Below are 21,219 nucleotides of genomic sequence, written 5' to 3' on the forward strand. Positions count from 1 at the left end.
ACCCTCAGGAGGTGTGGTCACTCTGTTCTATCCTATATGTTATATCTAAAAGTTTTCTTTCAAATTAAAAACTTGAAAGATACATATAATCATTATTTAATGTTAACAAATTTTAATGTATAAATAAGTACAAATTTATTTTATTACTGCCAGTAATTGATAATACATCTTATATCATTAGTTTATTCTAATTTATGTAAGATATTAGTTGTATGTATATATAGATAAAAATTATAATTTTATTATATAATAAACAATTATTCATAAAATATTAGTTTAATTTTAGCGATTATATTTAATATTTAATCTCTAGTTTTTCTTTATTCATTATTTTAAATTTTTTTGAATAATGATTTAGAGTTGCTGTTATGCTCTTTATTATGTTTATTAATTCATATTATGATGGCAATGTACAAAGAAATAACGTTGATATAACGCTATTACAACTTATTATTTAATATGAAAAAATATTATTAATATTTTTATTTTAATTTTAATTTGTCTCATGTCATTAATCGCATACACTGTCAAACTCATGGATTGCTGCCCAATTATATATCAGCTTGTCTATATGGCTTTGCCACTTTTGACAAGCACGGGTAAGCGTAACTACCGCGGCATGAGACTGATGAACGGGAGACGGGATAAAACTTGAAAATCCGCCACCGCGACGAGAATCTCCGTACGCGGAGGGCGTCGGAGGCACAGAAAGAAAGACAGCAGAATCCGGGAGACAACACTTTTCCGGATATCGTGGTAGAGAAATACGTGATCGCGCATTGAATCTCATTGGTGATAGCCACGAGTGGCGGGTAATATATCCAGTGCAGTCAAGCCCCTTCCTTCTCTGCCTCCACCCCCACACACCATCATCGACCCCCGTTCCGCGCAGTCCACCAGTCCAGTGTCCCCGGTGCGCGGCCATTGTGCGAAGCTTTGTTCGAACGGTGACGGGGTCACATTAATCTGTCTCTCACCCCTTCTACATACCCGGCGCGTTATACGACGTGCATCGTTGTCCCCATAGGTACGGCGTCAACCCCCCTCCGCACTGTCACGAATCTACCTCGTCGAAGCTCAATCGACCTACCGACCGAACGATCGATCGATTCGCGACGCGATACACTCGTCCTGTCTAATACTGAATAATCTCTTGCTCGTCACACGCCCGTGAAGGGCTCATGCCCTTAAATCTCGATCACTATTGACAGCGTTTCGAACTTACATCGTTAACCTGAGCTGAAGGTTTAGGCGTCGATTACGTACGTTAAAGTTCAGTTATTACTTCACGCGTGGTTCGCCCCGAATCATCGATTATTTGATTGATAATCATGTTGGAAAACACAATGCAACAATTTAAACTTCTTAATGTAACTTTTTTCATACATTATTTCTTTATTATGTAAATATGTAATATATAAAATATTGTTATCATTTTATACATATATATATATATATATATATATATATATATATATAGATATATAAAAGAATAAAATACGCTATGTACATTAAAATGTAGGAAAAAAGGTTGATATTTAAATATTTAACTTTTTATTCAAGTATAAGATATAGCACATATACAGAAATATTTCATTCAATATACACGACAAAATGTTATAAGTTTCATAAAGATTAAAAGATAATGTTAGCAATTGAGCGATAATTCTCAAAATAATCATACTGCATTTTAACATTACTGTATTTTAATTTAAAAGCAACTATATATAGACTAATAATTCACTAGAATGAAAAAGTATATTTATTGTATTGACTATGACAATGTTGATCGACATATAAATTAGTCGTCAAAGTTCAGTGATTAATTTGAACTTATTATATGTCATAAAAATAAATAAAATAGAATATTTTTAATGTACATATATATTAAATTATATGTCAATTATATGTTAATTTATTATGTTTGATAAATTTATTAATTGATATTCATTACTTCTATTAAATTTTACTTTTTTCTAACCAGTTATAGAATTAAATACTAAGAAATACTTACAAAATAAATAAATTTTAGCAAAAATTCATATTATTTAATCGAGTAATTTAAATTTCTATTAAAATTTATCAATTGATTACATACTCTAAAGTTAGTTTTTATTTTTAGTTTTATATGATTTTGTGTTTGAAATAAATTATATCATGTTTTTCGTTATCAAAGTTAAAATAATCAAATAATTCAAATTACATGCTATAGTTATGTTTTTTATATACAAATGTATGTAAAATTTATTTTCTATAATGAAATTTTATTAACTTTTTTTAAAATTAAATACATTATTAATATGTATTTAATGTTTAATAACGTCATAAATCTTCAAATTATACATTTAATTATGTAATAAAAACTTAATGTAAATCAAGTATTTCATAAAGAATAAAAAATAGTATAAAGAATACTGCAATATTTATCTTTTCGATAAAATTCTCAATGTACCAAAATTTATGATAGCTCTTCATCCTTTCTATCAAACTTAGTATCTATCAATGTCACAATTTGATGGATGGTGATCGAACAAATGACGAAATATTGCAAAGATAAACCATTTGTCAGCTATATTGCAATATATTATTTCGTATCAACATTGATTATTTTTGTTGTTAAATTTAAAAATGTCTATGTTTGACCGTAAATCTTTCATGATGAATTACTTTAACTCTCTGATTATAGAATTGCAATAATAATAAATGCTCTTCCAAAAGACTATACAAAATTATACTGTCTGATCAATTTACAAATATTTTATTTTTACACAAATATGTTTACAATTATATAATTTGTCCATTTGTGTTAAAATCTTGTATTAAATATAAAACAATTTTATAAATTTTATAAAATAATTCCTGCAAATTAGTTTATAATTAAAAAATAATTACGCATGATTATATGTATTAAGAGCGTAACATTTTAAATTATTTCTATTAGCTTCTAATAGCTTATAATATAAAAAGCTTGTCACTTAAAGTAGCACTTTTTCAAACTATTTAATTAAATTGTACTAAAAATAATTGTATTCTATCTTAATTTAAGGAATGAAAAATGCGTGAGGCAATATTGATAAAAGAATTTGATGGCATAGGGTGATCTATCGATTGTTGCGAGCAGGAATCGAGGTGAAAAACTTACGTCGTCGTTGGTGAACGTAACGAACAGTGCCTTGCCGCGCTTAAAAATATATACATCCGGTGTGCGCGTATGTGGATAGAGCTGGAAGAGTCACCTATCTGCCACGAATGATTCCTTCGCGTTACACTGTTCCGAGGCTCAATAGAGACACGATGGAAAGGGGTGCGTGCGCATTCCTATTTCGAGTTTCGAAGCTTCGGCTGTTGTATCGCGGCTGTATCGATTCATCCCCACTATATACTTATTCCCCCGTGGTGGGGTACGCAGCCGGTAGTCCATTCTTCACGAGGCAAATTTTTTCATATTTAAAAAACCGCCATGTCATGTATGATCTTTGACAGTTTTACAGATGATCCTACGGCTTTTAACTAATAAATGTTTTTTTTTCCTGTATCATTATTTAGTGAAAATAGGAACATATTTATAATATTTTTAATAAAATTTAAACTATTTTAATCAAAAATAATGCTTTTATGATATCTATTATAAGAAGTTTTATGCATATATGTATATTTTTATCTAATTTAATACTTTTGTTCTTTTTTAATTTATATCTTTTTTTTATATATATTTATAAAAAGATTATATATTATATTTCGATGTTTAGAATAATGATGTCTAAAAGTATGTCAGATCATTGTTTAATATTAAAATTTTTAAAAGCTCATAATAAAAACCTTCATATCTCAACAAAATAAACTTGTACAAAGAATTATATTTCGACGAGTGTAACATGGACTTGTATGGTATTCTCCCACCCCGATCAACATCCCTTTCCATGTAGTATCGCGTATTACCCCTCGCACGCAATCTCCTACTACCCCTCTAACGCTGATACTACATTCGTAGTTCAAGCTCTGCTCGTCGGATGACGCTAGCTTTTGCTTTTCGGGGAAAATTCTGTAGAAAGATACACCCCCTCGTTGGTAAGGTGGGCATTCTTAGCAGGGTTGCTTGAAAAGTTTGCGCGCGCATGCCGCGCAATAATTTCATATCTATGTGCAATCTTCGCTTCCTGAGAAACATGTGGGATCGAACGTGGAAAAAGAGGGAAAGAAAAGCGTGGAATATACGGATAGACGGCGGATTAGAGTGTAGGGGGGTTGGAAAAAATAATACTCACGCCACGTACGGGACTACAGTAATTTTCAGAGCTCGTGCTCGGCTTGCTTGCAGCAGGGTAAGCGTGACTGGGGGCGATAGCATCGAGATCCCGCCGAGCGGATAAGCAGCCGCCAGCTTGGCCGTTTTATTTTCTAGTTTAAAATGTAAAATAACGGGAATTTTGCAAATTACAGCGGCGTGCGTTATTTGTACAAAGTAATGCGGCGAGCGTGCCTGATTCTTGCTTTCATCCCCCGCGTGTTATTCCTATCTGCGACTGACTTTATACTCGCGGACCATCTTGTCGGTAAGATTGTGTCTGCTGCTCGCATTTTTGAAATTTTTATGCGGTACACGCTAATATTATTTTTAAAACTAATTTTAATATATATTTAAAAGATCTAATGCTGTTTGTCACGAGATAGAAGAAAAATGAAAATTTGTGCATTTTTATCCGCAGAGACATTTATAATTATATTATATGTATTATATTATATTTTCTCTGTTGGAAAGAAATTTCTGTTATAATTGTTGTTATTGTATTAATTATTATAATTCTAAAATTCTAACAGTCTAGAATTAAAAACAATGTTATTTATATGAATTATTTATACGAATAATAAACAAAGATGTAATAAAATTATTGCATTTTAAGTTTTTTGTATTATACACTTAAAATTTCGCAAACAAATTAACAAAACATCAAATTAAATATAATCAATATAGTAAAAGTATTATGTATCGATCTGTCATTGTATTTTAAATGTACACTTTATTTATACATATTATTTACATATTATTAACAAATATAAAACCCAAATTTATTTAATTAAAATAATTAAAAAAAATTTTTTATGATCAACAACTTATTGATGGACATATAATATATATATTTTCACTTTTAAAGCGACACAATGTTGTAAACGTACCTAATTTTATTATGTGAAATAACGTTGCAACATACCTAATTATTATTATGTGAAAGAATGAAGCAAAAACTAAACATATCAATGCCAATACGTGTTATTTTTCACAAAAAACTGCGAATATATGTGTTTCGTTGACAAGAATGAATCGCAGAGTTATGTATGTTTACCATGGGTTTCACAATGGGTTGCACAATGTACTATGGGTTTCAATACATCTCTCTAGCAATCAGAATCAATGGACCAGTCCCGGTAGCTGCTACAATACAGGTTTGCGAAATATTTTACATATTTTTTTTTCCGTTCGGCGTAGAACCTACGTACGTGATAGTAGAAATAGATAGAGTACCGGAGGAGGCGAGGGACATGTCGACATAGATACGTGTACCGTTGACCATGTATACATGTATACTTAGGGAAGCGGTGGATGTTCGGATCGGCCTGGGGAGAGTCACGCAGGGTAGTAGTGCGTGCTTCACGCGACAATCCCCACTATACTCACAAAATCCCCCGCTAAGTCATTACTATTAATAACCAGACAGAGAGAATACCACGGGTAGAGCATATTATTATTCATAATGATGTGATTCATTTCCCTCGAACCCCTCGGCAGCGTTTTCCCACCTCCTCGCTTTCCTCGTACTCACGCGCTTTCTGTTTCTCTCTCTCTCTCTCCTTCACATTTCATCTCCCTGCCATGATGACACTTACTCTCTCACTTTGTCTTACATCTCCTTTCATCACGCGGCCCAAGTGTGTCTTCCGTCCTCTATCAATTCCAAGCTCCTTCCGCCGCATCCTCTTTACTCGGCAGAACTCCCGTAATCGTATTAACATGTAAATATTCACTTGCCAAGGCGTCGAAAATTGGTCCGAACGTCTCGATGCGTACATATTTGAGAGATGTGATTTCGCGAGTGCAAGTCGTGCTAAATTCAGTACAGTGATACTCTCATAGTTATAATTATCCCAAGTAAAGTAATATGAAAAAATTCATGATATTTTCATCCTTTTTTAAAAAGAAATACATGTATGTAGGTATTTTTTTTTTGTTAACACATTGGCGAGCTGCTCGATTTGTGAGCGGAGGTATGAACCTGAATATTCTTGTTCCGTTTAAAAAAAGAAATCCGTACATTCTTTTTCTAAAATCCGATGATTGACAGCTCCGGGTAGTATGATCGTGCCTCATTGGGTGTCATTTCGCGCCCGCTCTCCGGGAAGAAGCGGGACCCCGCGGATTCTCAGTCTCGCCCGCGTCTCGCCCGAATCCCGTCGAAAGGCTCGAGGTCAAAAGCGATCTTATCGTTCCGATAACTATTCGACAATTTGAGTGGTAAAAAAGCCCACTTATAATATTCAAATTTTTATAGTATTAGTAATTTTCATAGTTTTATGATTAAATAAAATAAATTTTAATAATCCGGTTTTTTGATAATCAAACCTATTCATACTCATATTTCTTAAATGTCATATTTTTTTCTTCCCATTTCATTTAAAAAAATTTTAAAAGTAATTAAAACAAATTTGTATGTGTGTGTGTGTGTGTGTGTGTGTGTGTGTGTGTGTGTGTGTGTGTGTGTGTGTGTGTGTGTGTGTGTGTGTGTGTGTGTGTGTGTGTGTGTGTGTGTATTCTTGATTTCACTTTTTGTCAATTTATATTGTGAATAATTAATGTCATTTCACTTATATATATATATATAAATGTGTGTATATAAGTAAAATGACATTAATTATTCACAAATTGGCAAAAAGTGAAATCAAGAATCTTGAAGCATCCATAAATGTTAAAACGAAATATAAAGAAATCATTTAGGTATGTCTAATCGATCATATAATATTTTATTATATATTTTACTTGCTTTATTTTTTAAATTTCGTTTCAACTTTTATATTAGCCATCTGAATTATATAAGAAACAAATTTTTCAGAAATGTTTACTAGAAGAATTCATTTTTATTCTTGATTCGATCAAAAGAGGCAATAAAATAAAGCAATCTTTAAAAAATTATTAAAAAATTTTCATGTTTTATATAGAATGCTCTCTTTTCTAATTTTAGAACAAGAATTTGTAAATTAAATTCTGAAACATGCGTTTGCATTTGTATGTAATTTCAGTAGAAACGTATGTACGTGCCACAAAAAGATCCATCAGTGTATACGAATAGGCGGGATCTTTACTTTCCACGAGTCAACGGTACGCTAATTAAATCAAGCTGAACTACATTCCACTGAGCGATGACGATAAGACCACACCATATATTTCCGGAACACGAGTATTCCGGTGGTATTTCATTTTCGGTCGCTTTTTCATCACTCTCGAAGTCACCATATAGCGGGTCGTTACAGCAATTTATCATTCGCGCCCGTGACTGCCGTTTGATCAATGAAACACGAGATCTTGTCTTTGAAGAACGATCTGCGAAACTGTAACAAGTTCGTCCTATAAGGGAAATGGATAAACGACAATGGTTATGTCGCTTGAGAGGGTGGCTCCACCACGTTACGAATGTAACGTCGGCACGGATGTAATGCCGGCGCGATAGGGCCGGAATACAGTAGGGTTACGTAGCTATTTGCAGAGGGCACGGTACGGTGAGATGCAAAAGGGATAGCAGCTTAACTTTGCCTCCTTATTTCCCAACAGACTTGCTCGCCTTGCTACCCTCTGCCCTCTCGCCCACCTTGCAAACATCCCTCTTCTTGCGCCCTGTCCCACTCATGCACACCCTTCGCACGCGCCCGCGCTATCCATCGCACTCTATGATTTACAACCAGCGACGCTCATCTTGTAAACAGAAACGTCCACGCTATTTGCGATTCTGTCCGCATCCCGCCGCGAATTTGCGTCTTCTTCCTGGCGCGTCATCGCTCAAAATTCATCGCGCGGTCTCTTTGTTTCACTCGTATGCAAAAACGACGGCGCAACTGACGACGAAACGCTACAAAAGGGAAATATATACGTATAACGTAGACGTTTGTGAAAATTGAATGAATTGCTCGGGTCGGCGCACCGACGAAGTGGATACGCGTTTCGGCGGTGACGCGTGTTTTTGCCAGAGCGTGATGTAGTCCTGACATGTGAAGTTAAGAATGTGAAACGCCACCCACGGCGTATGATTTAGTAAAGTAACGTGTCTGAAGACGAATAAAAGGAGATTTAGGTCGAAGAGTATACCTTTTATCATTAATCGTAAAATTCTAAATTCATATGCGTAAGAATATATTACGATATCATTCACTTTACTGTATTTATGTTTTAGACACTTTACAATGTTAGTATGTTAAAGGCTTACTTTTTTTCTGATGAAATTAAACACATTTAAAATGTTAGACATCAAAAAGTTTTAGAAAATCGCAAAAATGTTAAAATTAAAATTATTGTTTTCATTGTTAAATCCTACTTTAATAAATAAAATTCCAATATTGATAAAAGTTATATCAGACAGCAAGTTCACGAAATAAAAGATTCAACATATAAAAATCAAATAAGAACTATATTTCCTGCAATGTTTCCCGCTATAATAGTATTGTGAACTAAAATACATCTTGAAATTTGTACGCGAACACTTCTAAAAATGAGCGACTAACAAATACGTTGATTGGGATATAATATGTTAAACTATCAAACTATCAAACGTTTGCTTCTGTGTGTAAAAAAAAAAGATCAACTTTCAAATGTATGCGTTACACTAGCGTGGAAAAGGTAGTCGACGGCAAGTTGTATTTTAGTTGAGAGTACCCAGGTGCCATGCCACTAGTTGCTAAGTGCAAATAGTCAGCTTTGGAGAGGGCTCCGAAGTCCCAGACTTATTTCACGCTAGAACGAAAGCAGGATACTTCGGAACGTTGGGAATTCCAAATTCAGATCTGGGAATCCTATCGTGAGTTCATTGTTAAACGTTTCCCCTTTCTCTTACACTCTCTATTGTCAAGTACGTAAAATGACGTACTACACTTACTTACTTAATCGATGCGAATAATGTATGAAAGGTAATTGTACTGAAAATTGATACATCACATCTTCATCAAAGAGTACTATTTCGATGCGAAACAAACACATCATCGAATACAACATAGTCATATATGAATAAATCTCTTTTCTATTTATTATACGTTAAATGTTTTATTTTATTCACGATAAAAATATTTACTTAATTACATTCAGATAACGTTGTAAACTTGATTTTCTCTCTATCCCTCTTTTTCTCTTCCCGAACGGAACATGTTACCTTTATGCGCGTTTCTCTGATAATATCGGCAAATTAAAAACATATGACGGTTTAAATAAATATCATCAAACATACAGTTTAAATTAGAACAAATGAAATAAACAGCATGAAACTAATGAACTTATTTTTAAAGCAAATCCAAATGTAATTTTAACTGATAGAGAGGAACACTTTTAAAAACTTGTAAACTTCAAACATTAATTGAAATATCGATTTCCTTGTTTACAAATTTTTCTACATCCTGTTTTCCGCAACGACGCGGTACTATTTTCTGATCATAATTAAAATCGGATAACAATGCTCAAATTGGAGATATCGGACGAATGTTTTCCGTATCGCATTTTCGCAGAGGTAAAAACAGACCCGCTGTGAAAATGGAATCGGCTACGTTAAAAAGTAGAAGGACGTATCGATGCGGCTTGAAATGTGATATCCGGCGTCGGATTTCTCGACAGATTTTACGTATGAATTGTTTTTAACCTGACGATGGTTATAACGCGAGCTATCGATTCGAGCTATCGATTTTGCGGCGTAACCTAATCACATACGGATTCAGAATATCGCGGTGCGAGCGGGGCTTTAAATGGGAGAATCGGAAAATAGGAGGAGGACAGAAACGTCAGCGCGACAGAATGCAGTTGAAAGGTTACATGATCGTGCGATCGGGGAGCTGCAGGAAAGGCTTGACTGGTCGACAAAGCGTAACTGCACTTTCAAAAGGATGCCTTCGGTACATACCGTACAATATACGGGGTTTCCCGTGAATTGCGGAGGCGACGTTTTGCTTCTATATGCTATGCTATATTCTATAAAAAAATATTTTTTCTCAATAACGACTCTTGTTTGAAGTAGCGGATGTTCTAGGTTCAGCTTCAAGATCAAATAATATTGAGTGATGCATAGACATGGAAAAGTTTTGTCAGAATTTGCTACACAAGAAATATTGCAATATAAAGTTACAGGTTATTTTTTAAATACTTAATTTGTATACTTTAAATATTTATATAATTATATATAATAAAAATAATATGCGTAGTCGCTATAAAAAGAATACATTGAGACTTTTTCTTTATTTAACACAAGTTATTTTTAAATTTAATTATTTTCTTTTATAAATACTGCTGTAAATGTCTGGAAAATTAAAGTGAAAACGGAATATAAATGGAATACAAATACGATAATTAAATAAAGACAATAAAAAAATGTGCATAAATTTAGGAACATCATAATTTTGCTGTTGTGCTACTTTTATGAAACATCTTATGTGCACTTATATATATACTTCTCTTTATAGTTCAAATGTACATTTCGATTTTCTGCGCCACTTGTCTCGCTTGTATGTCTTCTTTTTGTCCAATTATAGTTTTGCCGATACTTCTCGACACGTTCACGATGATTATTATCGGAGCACCAACCCGCATCGACGCTTTGCGAGAGTTGTTAGCTTCGCTAGTTCAAAAAAATACATCTTCCATAAAAAATTGTATTCCACATGGGATACATGAGTATATAACTATACTTATTAAAATAATATTTTAATACTGTATTGCGTTAGATTGTGCTAACAAATTTTCATATATTTACCAATACAAAATATTTAAAATCATATATAATTGTAACCGATAGAATATTTTCTTTGCGCATTACAAAAACTTTCACTAATGATAATCAAATTATTTTATTTTGACCTTCATCAACTCATACCTGATATAGCGTTCACGATTATCCGTGCTTTCGTGGATGCCGCGCATGCACGATTTTTTTTCCTATTATCCTTGAGATTTTAATTGACTCATGGAACAGTGAGCCGATGCAAGAAGCAAAAGAGAATGTAATCGATCACGTTGGTTAGGCGTTTAATCTACCATTCTAGCGTAGTGTGACAGCTATGCTCGTTTCTCATTGCCGTTTTGCAGACAGCAGCAAAAAGTTTATAGCGCGGTACTAAAACAGTACACGTAGATGCTCTATTAGAACGGGAACGTTCGAACGGAGGCTTAGTCCCGGTAATAATGTTAAGCGCGTGGCGGATGCACTTTTTCCTTGATATTTTAACACGCGGACGTTTTGGCGTATAAAAACGTATGGGTACGAAGTGTTCTGACCGGTGTCGCATAAATTCTGCAGTTTATCGTGTCATACGAGCAACGCGGCAAAAATTGGAGACGCCAATTTGACATATAATAGTGCACGAAAAATAGAAATCCCTGTACCCTGCATATGTGATCCCGTCGTCAAAGAATGTCAATTTCGCGATATGTTTTCAACGATAAAAATTTTGATAAATGAAAAAAATTATCTGTAACGTGTCAGTTATAACATTAATTTGAAATATAAAAATGTGAGACAATAATAATGTTAGACGTCATATTATAACGCTTGCCACGATCTATAATTAGTTATTATTCCTCCGATAAATCTAATCTCGATAAAAGGCGAAGTAAAAGTGCAACGAATCGATCTGAATAACTGACAGCGGAACGTTTAATCTACCATTTTAGCCGCGGGCACGACAGCCTCGCTCGTTTCTCACTGCCATTTTGCAGACAGTGACAAAAACTTTATAGCATGGCGTTAAACCGGGGCACGTAGATGCAAGAATAGAGGTAGGGGTGCAAATGGAGGAGATTGCATTTGTGGTGAGACTTCACTGCAAAGGACATTTTCATATTTGTTCAGGAAACGCATGTTAATAGACCAAATGTTACATAATCTTGCAATAAGAGCGAAATATGCAGTAGAAAATTATACTTATTTCTTAAATATAATAAAAAATATTTGAAATTTAACATTAATTAAAATTTTTGTATCATTGCTGTATCTTGAAATTTTAATTTTAATGTAAGATATTATATATTCAGATATTCTAAAAGCAAAAGGTTCTTTGTATATAACTTTGATTTCTTTTTCTAACAGAAATTTATGTGTGTGTGTGTGTGTGTGTGTGTGTGTGTGTGTGTGTGTGTGTGTGTGTGTGTGTGTGTGTGATAAATTATTATACATATATATTTAATACTTATATAAATTTAATATGCAATTTAAATAATATTCCTTTATTATTTATTTATGTGCTATTATTTGCGAACACGCATACGCAATAATATATATTTAACTATCTGTTAAACTCGCGAAATATATTGTACTTATTATTTAATGTTCAGCATAGAGAAGCAGTTAGAGAGCGGTTTTCAGTTTATACTCATTTATCTCATATGTACGAAGCGCAATATCATCGCTTTCGCGTGATACACCATGCCACTGATACACTTACTAGCTAGCTCCCATTATAGCCAAAGCAACGATGTTGGACGCACGTACGGCATTAAACAGAACCATTACCCCAACCCGCTACTATTATTGCTCATTTATCGGTGAAAGCTCAGTGAAATTATTGGCAATAGACTCAACATGATACGATTCTCTATCTATCTGTTATCTACACACATGTTATTTATACATACAATATCTATCTTTTAGAACATCTTTTCTTTATTTTATTCGATTTCTTTCCGAATTAGATTAGCGTGATAAATAAATATTAAAAAGATATAATTTAATTTTCAATTATCCAAGGTAATTCAATTATCCAAGGTTGTTTCTCGCAATTAATATAAATATATTATATTAAATAAGATGAGATGGAAAACATATCAGCAATCATTTTTTGCTAATATCTAATAATCAGAAGAGATAGTGATGTTTAAAAAATTAAATAGATTATGCACGTCTACTTTGCACATGTATTTTTTATCTTTTTCTTTTACAAACATAATAATACTAAATGGCGAACAATTATATTATGCTATTGTTATGATTATTATCGAGAAAATGAATTATCAGGACTAAACGAAATGGAAAAACACTTTTGTTCGTGTCTCTGTGTCCTATATTCTGTTTTCGTGCGATGCCGTGACTGTATGTGAGTTAGCTAGCTGGCGTTAATCCCGAAGAAACGATACTTGGAGAAGGGAATGACGACGGTGTTAAACGGAACTATTACCCAACTCACCGTCATTATTGCTCATTTATCGGAGAACGACTGCAGTAACTGCTGTCTCCAAACTTTGCTTATTTACCGTTTCGTGGAGATCTCAAATATTGCTAAATATATAAAAAGTACTTTGCGTGGCACGTAGTTGCGAAAACACATAACAACGCTTTTAATCCTTATTTAGGTCACGCTTTGCGTTTGCTTATGCACTGAGCGCGAGAAATATGTATTTGTACTCTTTCCTGGTAATTAATTGCGACTGTTTTTATTTATCGTGAAACTTTCGATAATAATTTTGTTAACTGCAAATCATACTTAAAAGCCACTCGTAACTACGAATTTACTTTTAAAACTCTATTAAATAAGCTTGTTAAAATTGATTATTTCTGAGTAGTAATTACAAAAAAGGAGCGTAACCTAAAATAAAATAAAATATAAAGAATATTGCGATAGATAATTGTTCGATTTGCAAAAAGCTTTGAATTTGACGTTATGATGAGATTAATCTAATTAAACAAGAAACATGTTAATATCAAGCCACATCAGCCACATTTGTAACGTGATTTTCTAATACGCTCCAACGCAACCTGTAGCACCGGGGCCAATGCCGCGATTGGAACTTTCGAAAGTTCACGCTCGTAAACGCGATCAAGGAGGATTACAGCTCGATAGTATTTCCGCCGTGCGAGTACAACAGAGGGTGTAACGTCGGGTTTGCGTGTTACGCCCGACATGGCGCGATAAACGTTCGAGTACGCGTAAACCTGGCCTTATACTGCTGCCGAGCTTACGTCTTCATACGAGCCACGGCTACCCTCATTGTCGTACTCGAATCAATCGTCGTCAACGGGACCGCTGACATCACGCTGACACAAGAAATGATAGATTGGCATAACGATGCACTAACACTGAAAATGATGCCATGGTGGACATGAGAGGCGCTATGTTCATAAACAACGTTGCAAATAAAAGCGGGTTGACGGGTAAGAAAGTAATAGAAATAAAAGAATCGTCTTTCTCAGCGTTATAATGATTTTTATTTCCTATTTAAATGTTTATTAAAAGAGTGTACAAATTACTAATAATTTTCTTGTACAAAAAGTAACTCCTAACTAAGGGTTTCGAATAATCAATTCTAATATGTTATATAAATTCAAAATCATCAAAGCGATTTCACGACTACAAGCAATTATTCCACGGCTGCGAAAGGATGATATTAAAACAAGAATATTAGAAAGTCAAAATACAAGGGAAAATTTATTTTAAATTACAGGTAAGGAAAAAAAGAAAGTGTGTCCCTCGACACACTCTCTTCTTTGATAATTTTCCATAAAATCGCTTACGCAAGTTTAAATCTATGCATGATTGCTTACAAAAAGGAGCCATGTTCGATAGGTACACTTTAAAAAACGTTTGCTATAACGTAAGGCCATTAAAAACTTAATGACACTTTTATCGGTAAGCCGTATCGCCTTCTTCTGTACAATACAGAATCGCACTTTGACGCGGCGTTTAAAAAGTTCGTGAACGAATCGTCTTACGCGGCGTGTTCGACCCTTTGGGGCAAAAAGGGTTTTTACCCCTTACGTATGCGTATACGCGGATCGGTGCGCGATCCGCGACACGCACGCTCGTGCGAATATTAGCGCACGCAAGCTCATGGACGACGTGCGGTTTGTATAAGTATGTTACCTGGCGGTACGTAAGTCCGATAATTAACGAATATGCTAATCAGGCGAATAGAAAAGGAAGGGCCTATAATTAGCTCCGGGCGCGATACAACGGTCACGTTAATTATTCAGGCCTTGTTCTTTACGACCCTGCGATCAACTGTAATTAATTTTCGAATGACGTGACTGCAAGGAGGTTGCATCTATTAGCATTGTCGAGGTACCAAGTGACTTATGCATGTGACAGTTGGTATGTCCCCTGAGATATGTCGATACTCAATCACGATAAACGCCTCAAAATTAAAAAAATTTCGTAAGGATATCTTTTATGTCTGGCATTTCTCTTCTGTTATTCATGGTGTGCAATTTTTTCAAGAAATTTCCAGAACTCATAGCAATTTAATAAATCAGTTATCTGTAATTTTTTTCAATTATGAGCTTAAATGCAAGTTTTATTTTATTTTAATGTGTTTCTTTCTCTAGTATATTTATAATTAAATATAATATTCCGCAAGAAATATTCTATATTTATTGTTGTGTTTATAAGTAAAAACAGAAACGTGCATTTATACGCGTATAATGCTCGGACGTTTATGAGCAAGAAAAATTGAAGTAATACGGAACGAGACATACGCTCATTTTTCAGATGCCTGTCCCCATATCTGAGCGCAGCACATCAATTTGACCTGATCTCTCTATCAGTCAACGCCCTTCGCTTTCTTCTATCATGCAATAAAACTGGGAAATCCTTACGCCAGCTTCACGTACAAAATACGCCAGCCATTTCCTTTAAATAAGATTTTTATAGTACAAAGTTTCCATTGATAAAATTGTAGAAATTGTTCCAATACGAAAATATGCATATTATTTTCGAGGAAAACAGATATTAACATTTGTTCACGTTTATGCTCTTTTCATCATTTTATATCATTATTTCTTTTTTACATTCTTACATTTACATGATATTCTCATTTATTATTCTTTAACTAGCTCTTGTGTGTATGCACGATAAAAATTACGAGAAAGTCAATATCTTTTTTCCTTACAGTACAAGAGTTACAAAAAGTCACCCTCTACTATTTCCAAGGGGAACTTATGGAAAAACCGGCTTGAGTGGACAACTATTAGTCAGAGTGTAATTGCGCGTAAATAAAATCCACTACAATTACCATAGCTGATCTCATTTAAAATGAGCCAATGAATTTGCTAAGGACAGTTACTGTTAATAGTCACAAGATTAACATTTCGCTTGATAATTTAGTCTTATCCTTCAAAACATTCAAATAAAATTACAATTCAGTATCAGTTCATAAATACAGTTTTTTTATTCTTCTTTTCTTTATTTTTTTTTTTTATGTTTTTCAATTAATTTCCTATTACTTGTTTACTTAAAAATTTAGTTTCTTGAAGCAAAATTAACAGAAAATGGAAACACGAGTATGCGTGAAGAACATGCTTACTAATGATTACAAACGCGCTTAATCGAAATGCATGCTAGTTTTAACAATATACCCATTAATGTTAATGCCACGTTAACAACGCAGGGGGGACAATTTAGTGGTGACAAACAAAAGCGCGAGTCCACAACTCGGTCTGCAGCCAGCTCGTAATGATTATCGGAGATATTTAATTAATTAACATGTCCAGACCCGCGCTCGACTAATATATGATACCTATACTACTTGACATCGACGATATTACAATACACTCATTTCGCATTGACGGCGTATAAATGTACGTGCGCAATGGGACGGAAATTGGCTGAGAGCAACGTGTATATGCGCCTATATGATAGAACGCGTGTGACAAAGAGAGAAAGGCAGAAAGAGACGCAGACGCTATATAACGAGCGATGGAGACGAAAAAATGGGCGAGAGTAGTGACAAGGCAGATACGGATGGAAAATGAGACAGAGAGAACAATCGTGCGGAAGAGCGATGTAATTCCAATTTTACGCACTAATCAGGCGCAACGAGTAATTGCTTTAATCCTGTCGATAATTTGTTCGAATAATTAGCCAACGCTCTGAGTATCGCGGAGATATTGCATGAAAGCGATCGACTTTTCATGACCTCTTCTGTAGACATTTCATGCAATCGATATCCGTCAAAGACAGTTCTTTGTCATGTGTGTGACTGGCATGGCGATCAGATTATATTTGACATTTATCACTTCAAATCATTGCGATGCATTTCTGCACTATAAGTTTATTTATAGAAGTGAATTTAGCAGTTCATTGACTACGAAAACACTACTGTTATTTTATCACAAAAGGAAAAATTTTCTATTTAACTTCCGTTTAAATTTATTCCTCTCTCTGTAGTTTATGTTCATGTCTTCTTACATTTTAAATTGTTTATTTCTTATTATTCTTTATATTTATAATAATAGTTTTATTTTTTTAAACTTATAATTAAATAATAAAAATTTATATTATATTAATATTTAAATAATTTTAAATGACATTACTCCAAACATATTTGTAGCGATCCTTCTAAGCGATCTCTCTTTTCATCAATCCTTCTAAGATGAAAGTCAGTCAGATCAAAAATTGGAAAAGCTCTTACCGTAATGCTTATCGCCCCAGCGTTAATCCCCATTTAATTCACGAAGATAAACTTGCAGAATTCTCTAAGGGTTAAGATGGTAGAGCCTCATTTGATATAGCTTCGTCATTTAGTCAGAACCTCGTTATTCCAAAGCGGTGGAACGTAGCGGCGCAAGAGGGTCAAATCGATTCCCTTGCCGTTGTAAGACCTTAGTTAGATTTAGATTAAATGCAGTAAAAAGAAGTCAGCGGTCAGGAAGCTACGGAGGTAAGTAGTTGGCAACTGCTCCCTCGTAACCGGTAGGGGGACAAAAGTTTCGCGTTTACGGACGATGGTACCGGGTCATTTGTTTCTACTTATGTTCTATCCGCAACGAGTGGTCTGGCGTAACGCGATCATTACGGGAAATGTGTTGATACCAAAATTGCTTCATTAACATTATATTGTTGCGTGTTGGTTATAGTTGTTTTAACGATCAACCCACGTGCAGTACTTATCAGTTACGTTGACTGCAACTGCCATTGAAGTCTTGTTTCACTCTGACACTCTGATGTTCTTAACGATTTTGTTTGATATTAGACTAACAAGAATTCAGAGAGATTGAATAAAATTTTATAGTTGCATTTTGTGTAATTTTTTAATCTAACTATTTTATTTTAATCTAACTATTTGTCATTACATATGTAGTTTCCGATACTTTTAATCACTATTTATCATTACATATGTAGTTTCCAATACTTCCAAGTTTAATCCTTAATTTTATCTTTCCAAATAAAATATATATCCAATAATTTCATTTCTCTTATAAATAGATAATATTTTCTGTAGCTTTCTTCTACATGTAAACACAAGACAAAATTTAGAAATTTATATTTAAAGATTTTCTCTATACGTAGCCAATGATAATTATAATCTGTGTAATCACAAATTATTCATATCTTCTGCTAGATTAGAATGCAGTCACACTCTTATAATTTCAGTTATAATCGCTTCGGATCCGACAATAAATCAAGGTAAAAAGGCCAGCTTTAGCAATGTATATGCTCATAGTCTCGCTTATCGCTGACCGTATCTACTGACAACCAACATCCGCAGTAGTGCAGGGATTATCGAACTTACGCGACACACACGCCGTCATGACCACCTCGCCAATGGCTATCGCCGTAATTTATCTCCCCTTTTAAAGCCAAGACATTCGTTCCTCTTTCGCAGATTCTTGCCTTTTTTTTTTTCCTGCCGCGCGCACCACGAATTATTAATCAAATCAAGCAATAAGCGCGTGAGTGTAAATAACGAGTCCGGCGAAGGCTCTCGCGCAGGCTGACGCTCGGTTTTCCCTCTTTCGCTCTACTCGCTTCCGCCCACCCGTGTCTTTCCATTACTTCGTCCTGTTCCCTACTGCACCGCACTCGGTCGAACCAGCGACGGTAGGCGCTAGGTGCTGTGCGAGGGTGATTTGTCGCGGCGGATATGAGAGCGCCGAATGCCTCTCTGGACGCAATATTATTTTAAACGATGATATAGGAGGGGCGCGTGGTGCCGCAGAAACCGCGGGTCGGGCCTTCCACGTACGTGATGTAACGCGCGAAATGAAAATCACGGAACGATGTACGTAAGTGTGATGTGTATGTGTAAGAGCATATATACATAGACCAGAAGTATCATCATCGTTGTCGTCGTCGTTGTCGGCGAAAGGCACCACATTCTCCAATCTCATACTAACAACTACCTACTTTCCCCACAACGTCGTAGAGTTGCGCCAAATTCTAGTCGCGTATTTTGAAATACGATACCAACGTCGCACCTTTCGATCGCCTTTATTTATATCCATCGTGAAAATGTCCGATTACAAAGAGGATAACAGTTCCTGTTATTTTCAGTCGTAGTTCGATACCTTTTTATCTATTGTTTCTGTTACAGAATCGTTCAATTTCAATAAATTTTATATGCGAAAATTTAAACGCATGAATTTTTGTTTACTTTATATTTGGAAAGTGACATAGATAAATATAAAACATTTTGATAAAGATTATAAAAAATATGCCAATATACTTAAAACTTAAAAACAAGTCTTTTAAGATATCATAAAGATATTATGAATGTACATCAAATATATTCTGTCCATATTTTGATTTTAAAATCAGTTAAATACATTAACACACATTGCATGATTTAATTCTGTAATTTCCTCGTACCTTATTAATATTTATTACTAATCTGTGTCAAAATAATTATTAATTATTTCATGTATAATATAATAATCAATTACCATAATGGATGAAGAAATTCTCTTGTCACAAGATCACAGGTTAGTAATTAATGCTCTGAATAGACAGTTATGCGGCGTAAGATTTAATGAATGATAAGCTTATACACAGTAATGCACATGCCTATTACCTATACATTTTCATCTATATGGAAAATAGTATTCACTTAATACTATAATGTGTCAAATATATATAATATAAACGATTAATTATACATACTTCATATATCCCGATATTTCTATTTCTTCTGATAAAAATTTATATATATTGATTAATTTAACATTAAAATTCTAATTCTTATAATACGTTATAATTCTTCTAAAGCTAGAATTATATAAAATTTATTTTTATACACACAAATCAGTACATTATTAATATTATATATGTATAATGTAATTAATATTATATATATATATTATGTATATTAAGATTAAATTTTAGTATATTTAGTATATTTTAGTATATATTTAATATATTTAATTATATATTTAATTATAATATTTAGCACAATCAATAATTTCATACATATTAAAATATAACGACAATATTATATATTTTGATCATTTTAATTACGAAGGTAAACTTTTTGGAAAACAGGATGTGTTTGTTAATTAGCAAGAAATTTTGTTGTTCATCATTGTAGTTATACGAAATGTATGAGGATCGTGCAATATTAATATAAGCTACCATGCCATAATAAACAGCACAAAAGAGATACACCATACGCTAATATTACGTGAACCACCATGTACATATTTACTGCAACGTGCCGGTAATAAACTGGCCAAACTGGTTGCCCGCCAGCCGGAAGTTTTAACCGGAAGTCGCCAGATGAGTCTCGTGCGCGTGACTTACTTCGAATCACGGCAAATTGACTTTCTATCTAGCTTAGCTGACTTCTGACATACTCTCACATCAAGAGATTTTAGAGCAACTTTCAGAAGTGTAGCAAAGTGAAACATGAACTACTCAGGAAAGAAAATGGCAAACGACAGGAAAAAAATATAACAGCTATAAATGAATAGATTGACTAAGATTTATATCAAAATAAATATGTATTATATATATTTTATATATTACGTATGTTTTAATAAAAATGAATTTAATTAATTGCATATTGCAATTGTAATTAATTCTCCAGTATTATTATATAATAATATTTTCTTGTAATATTCTTTGAAAATAATCATTAAATTATTGTAAATTAAATTGCAACAATTTTAATGTTTAAATTAAGAAGCTATTAATATAGCATAAAATATTGACAAACATTCTATGTAATGATATTGTTAAACAGTACACATGCAAACTAAAGATAAATAAATCAGTGTTACAGAA

General features: G+C 33.7%; 1 protein-coding gene and 1 long non-coding RNA gene across 5 annotated transcripts in view; one reads left to right on the forward strand and one right to left on the reverse strand.

The window, feature by feature from the left end:
* Window positions 1-3,288, reverse strand: part of LOC148937952 (uncharacterized) — a 36,247-nt gene extending 32,959 nt beyond the window's left edge. Inside the window, exon 1 of the long non-coding RNA XR_016141394.1 lies at window positions 3,143-3,288. This is a non-coding gene — a long non-coding RNA (uncharacterized LOC148937952). The remainder of the gene's footprint in view (window positions 1-3,142) is intronic.
* The window catches only part of LOC105425085 (nucleolysin TIAR), a 397,755-nt gene that overhangs the window by 108,214 nt on the left and 268,322 nt on the right, over window positions 1-21,219 (forward strand). The gene's annotated exons all lie outside the window — the stretch shown is intronic.

Source organism: Pogonomyrmex barbatus, unplaced genomic scaffold (assembly GCF_055798465.1).
Source record: "Pogonomyrmex barbatus isolate J1 unplaced genomic scaffold, ASM5579846v1 scaffold1, whole genome shotgun sequence".
In the NCBI taxonomy this organism is placed as follows: Eukaryota; Metazoa; Arthropoda; class Insecta; order Hymenoptera; family Formicidae; genus Pogonomyrmex; species Pogonomyrmex barbatus.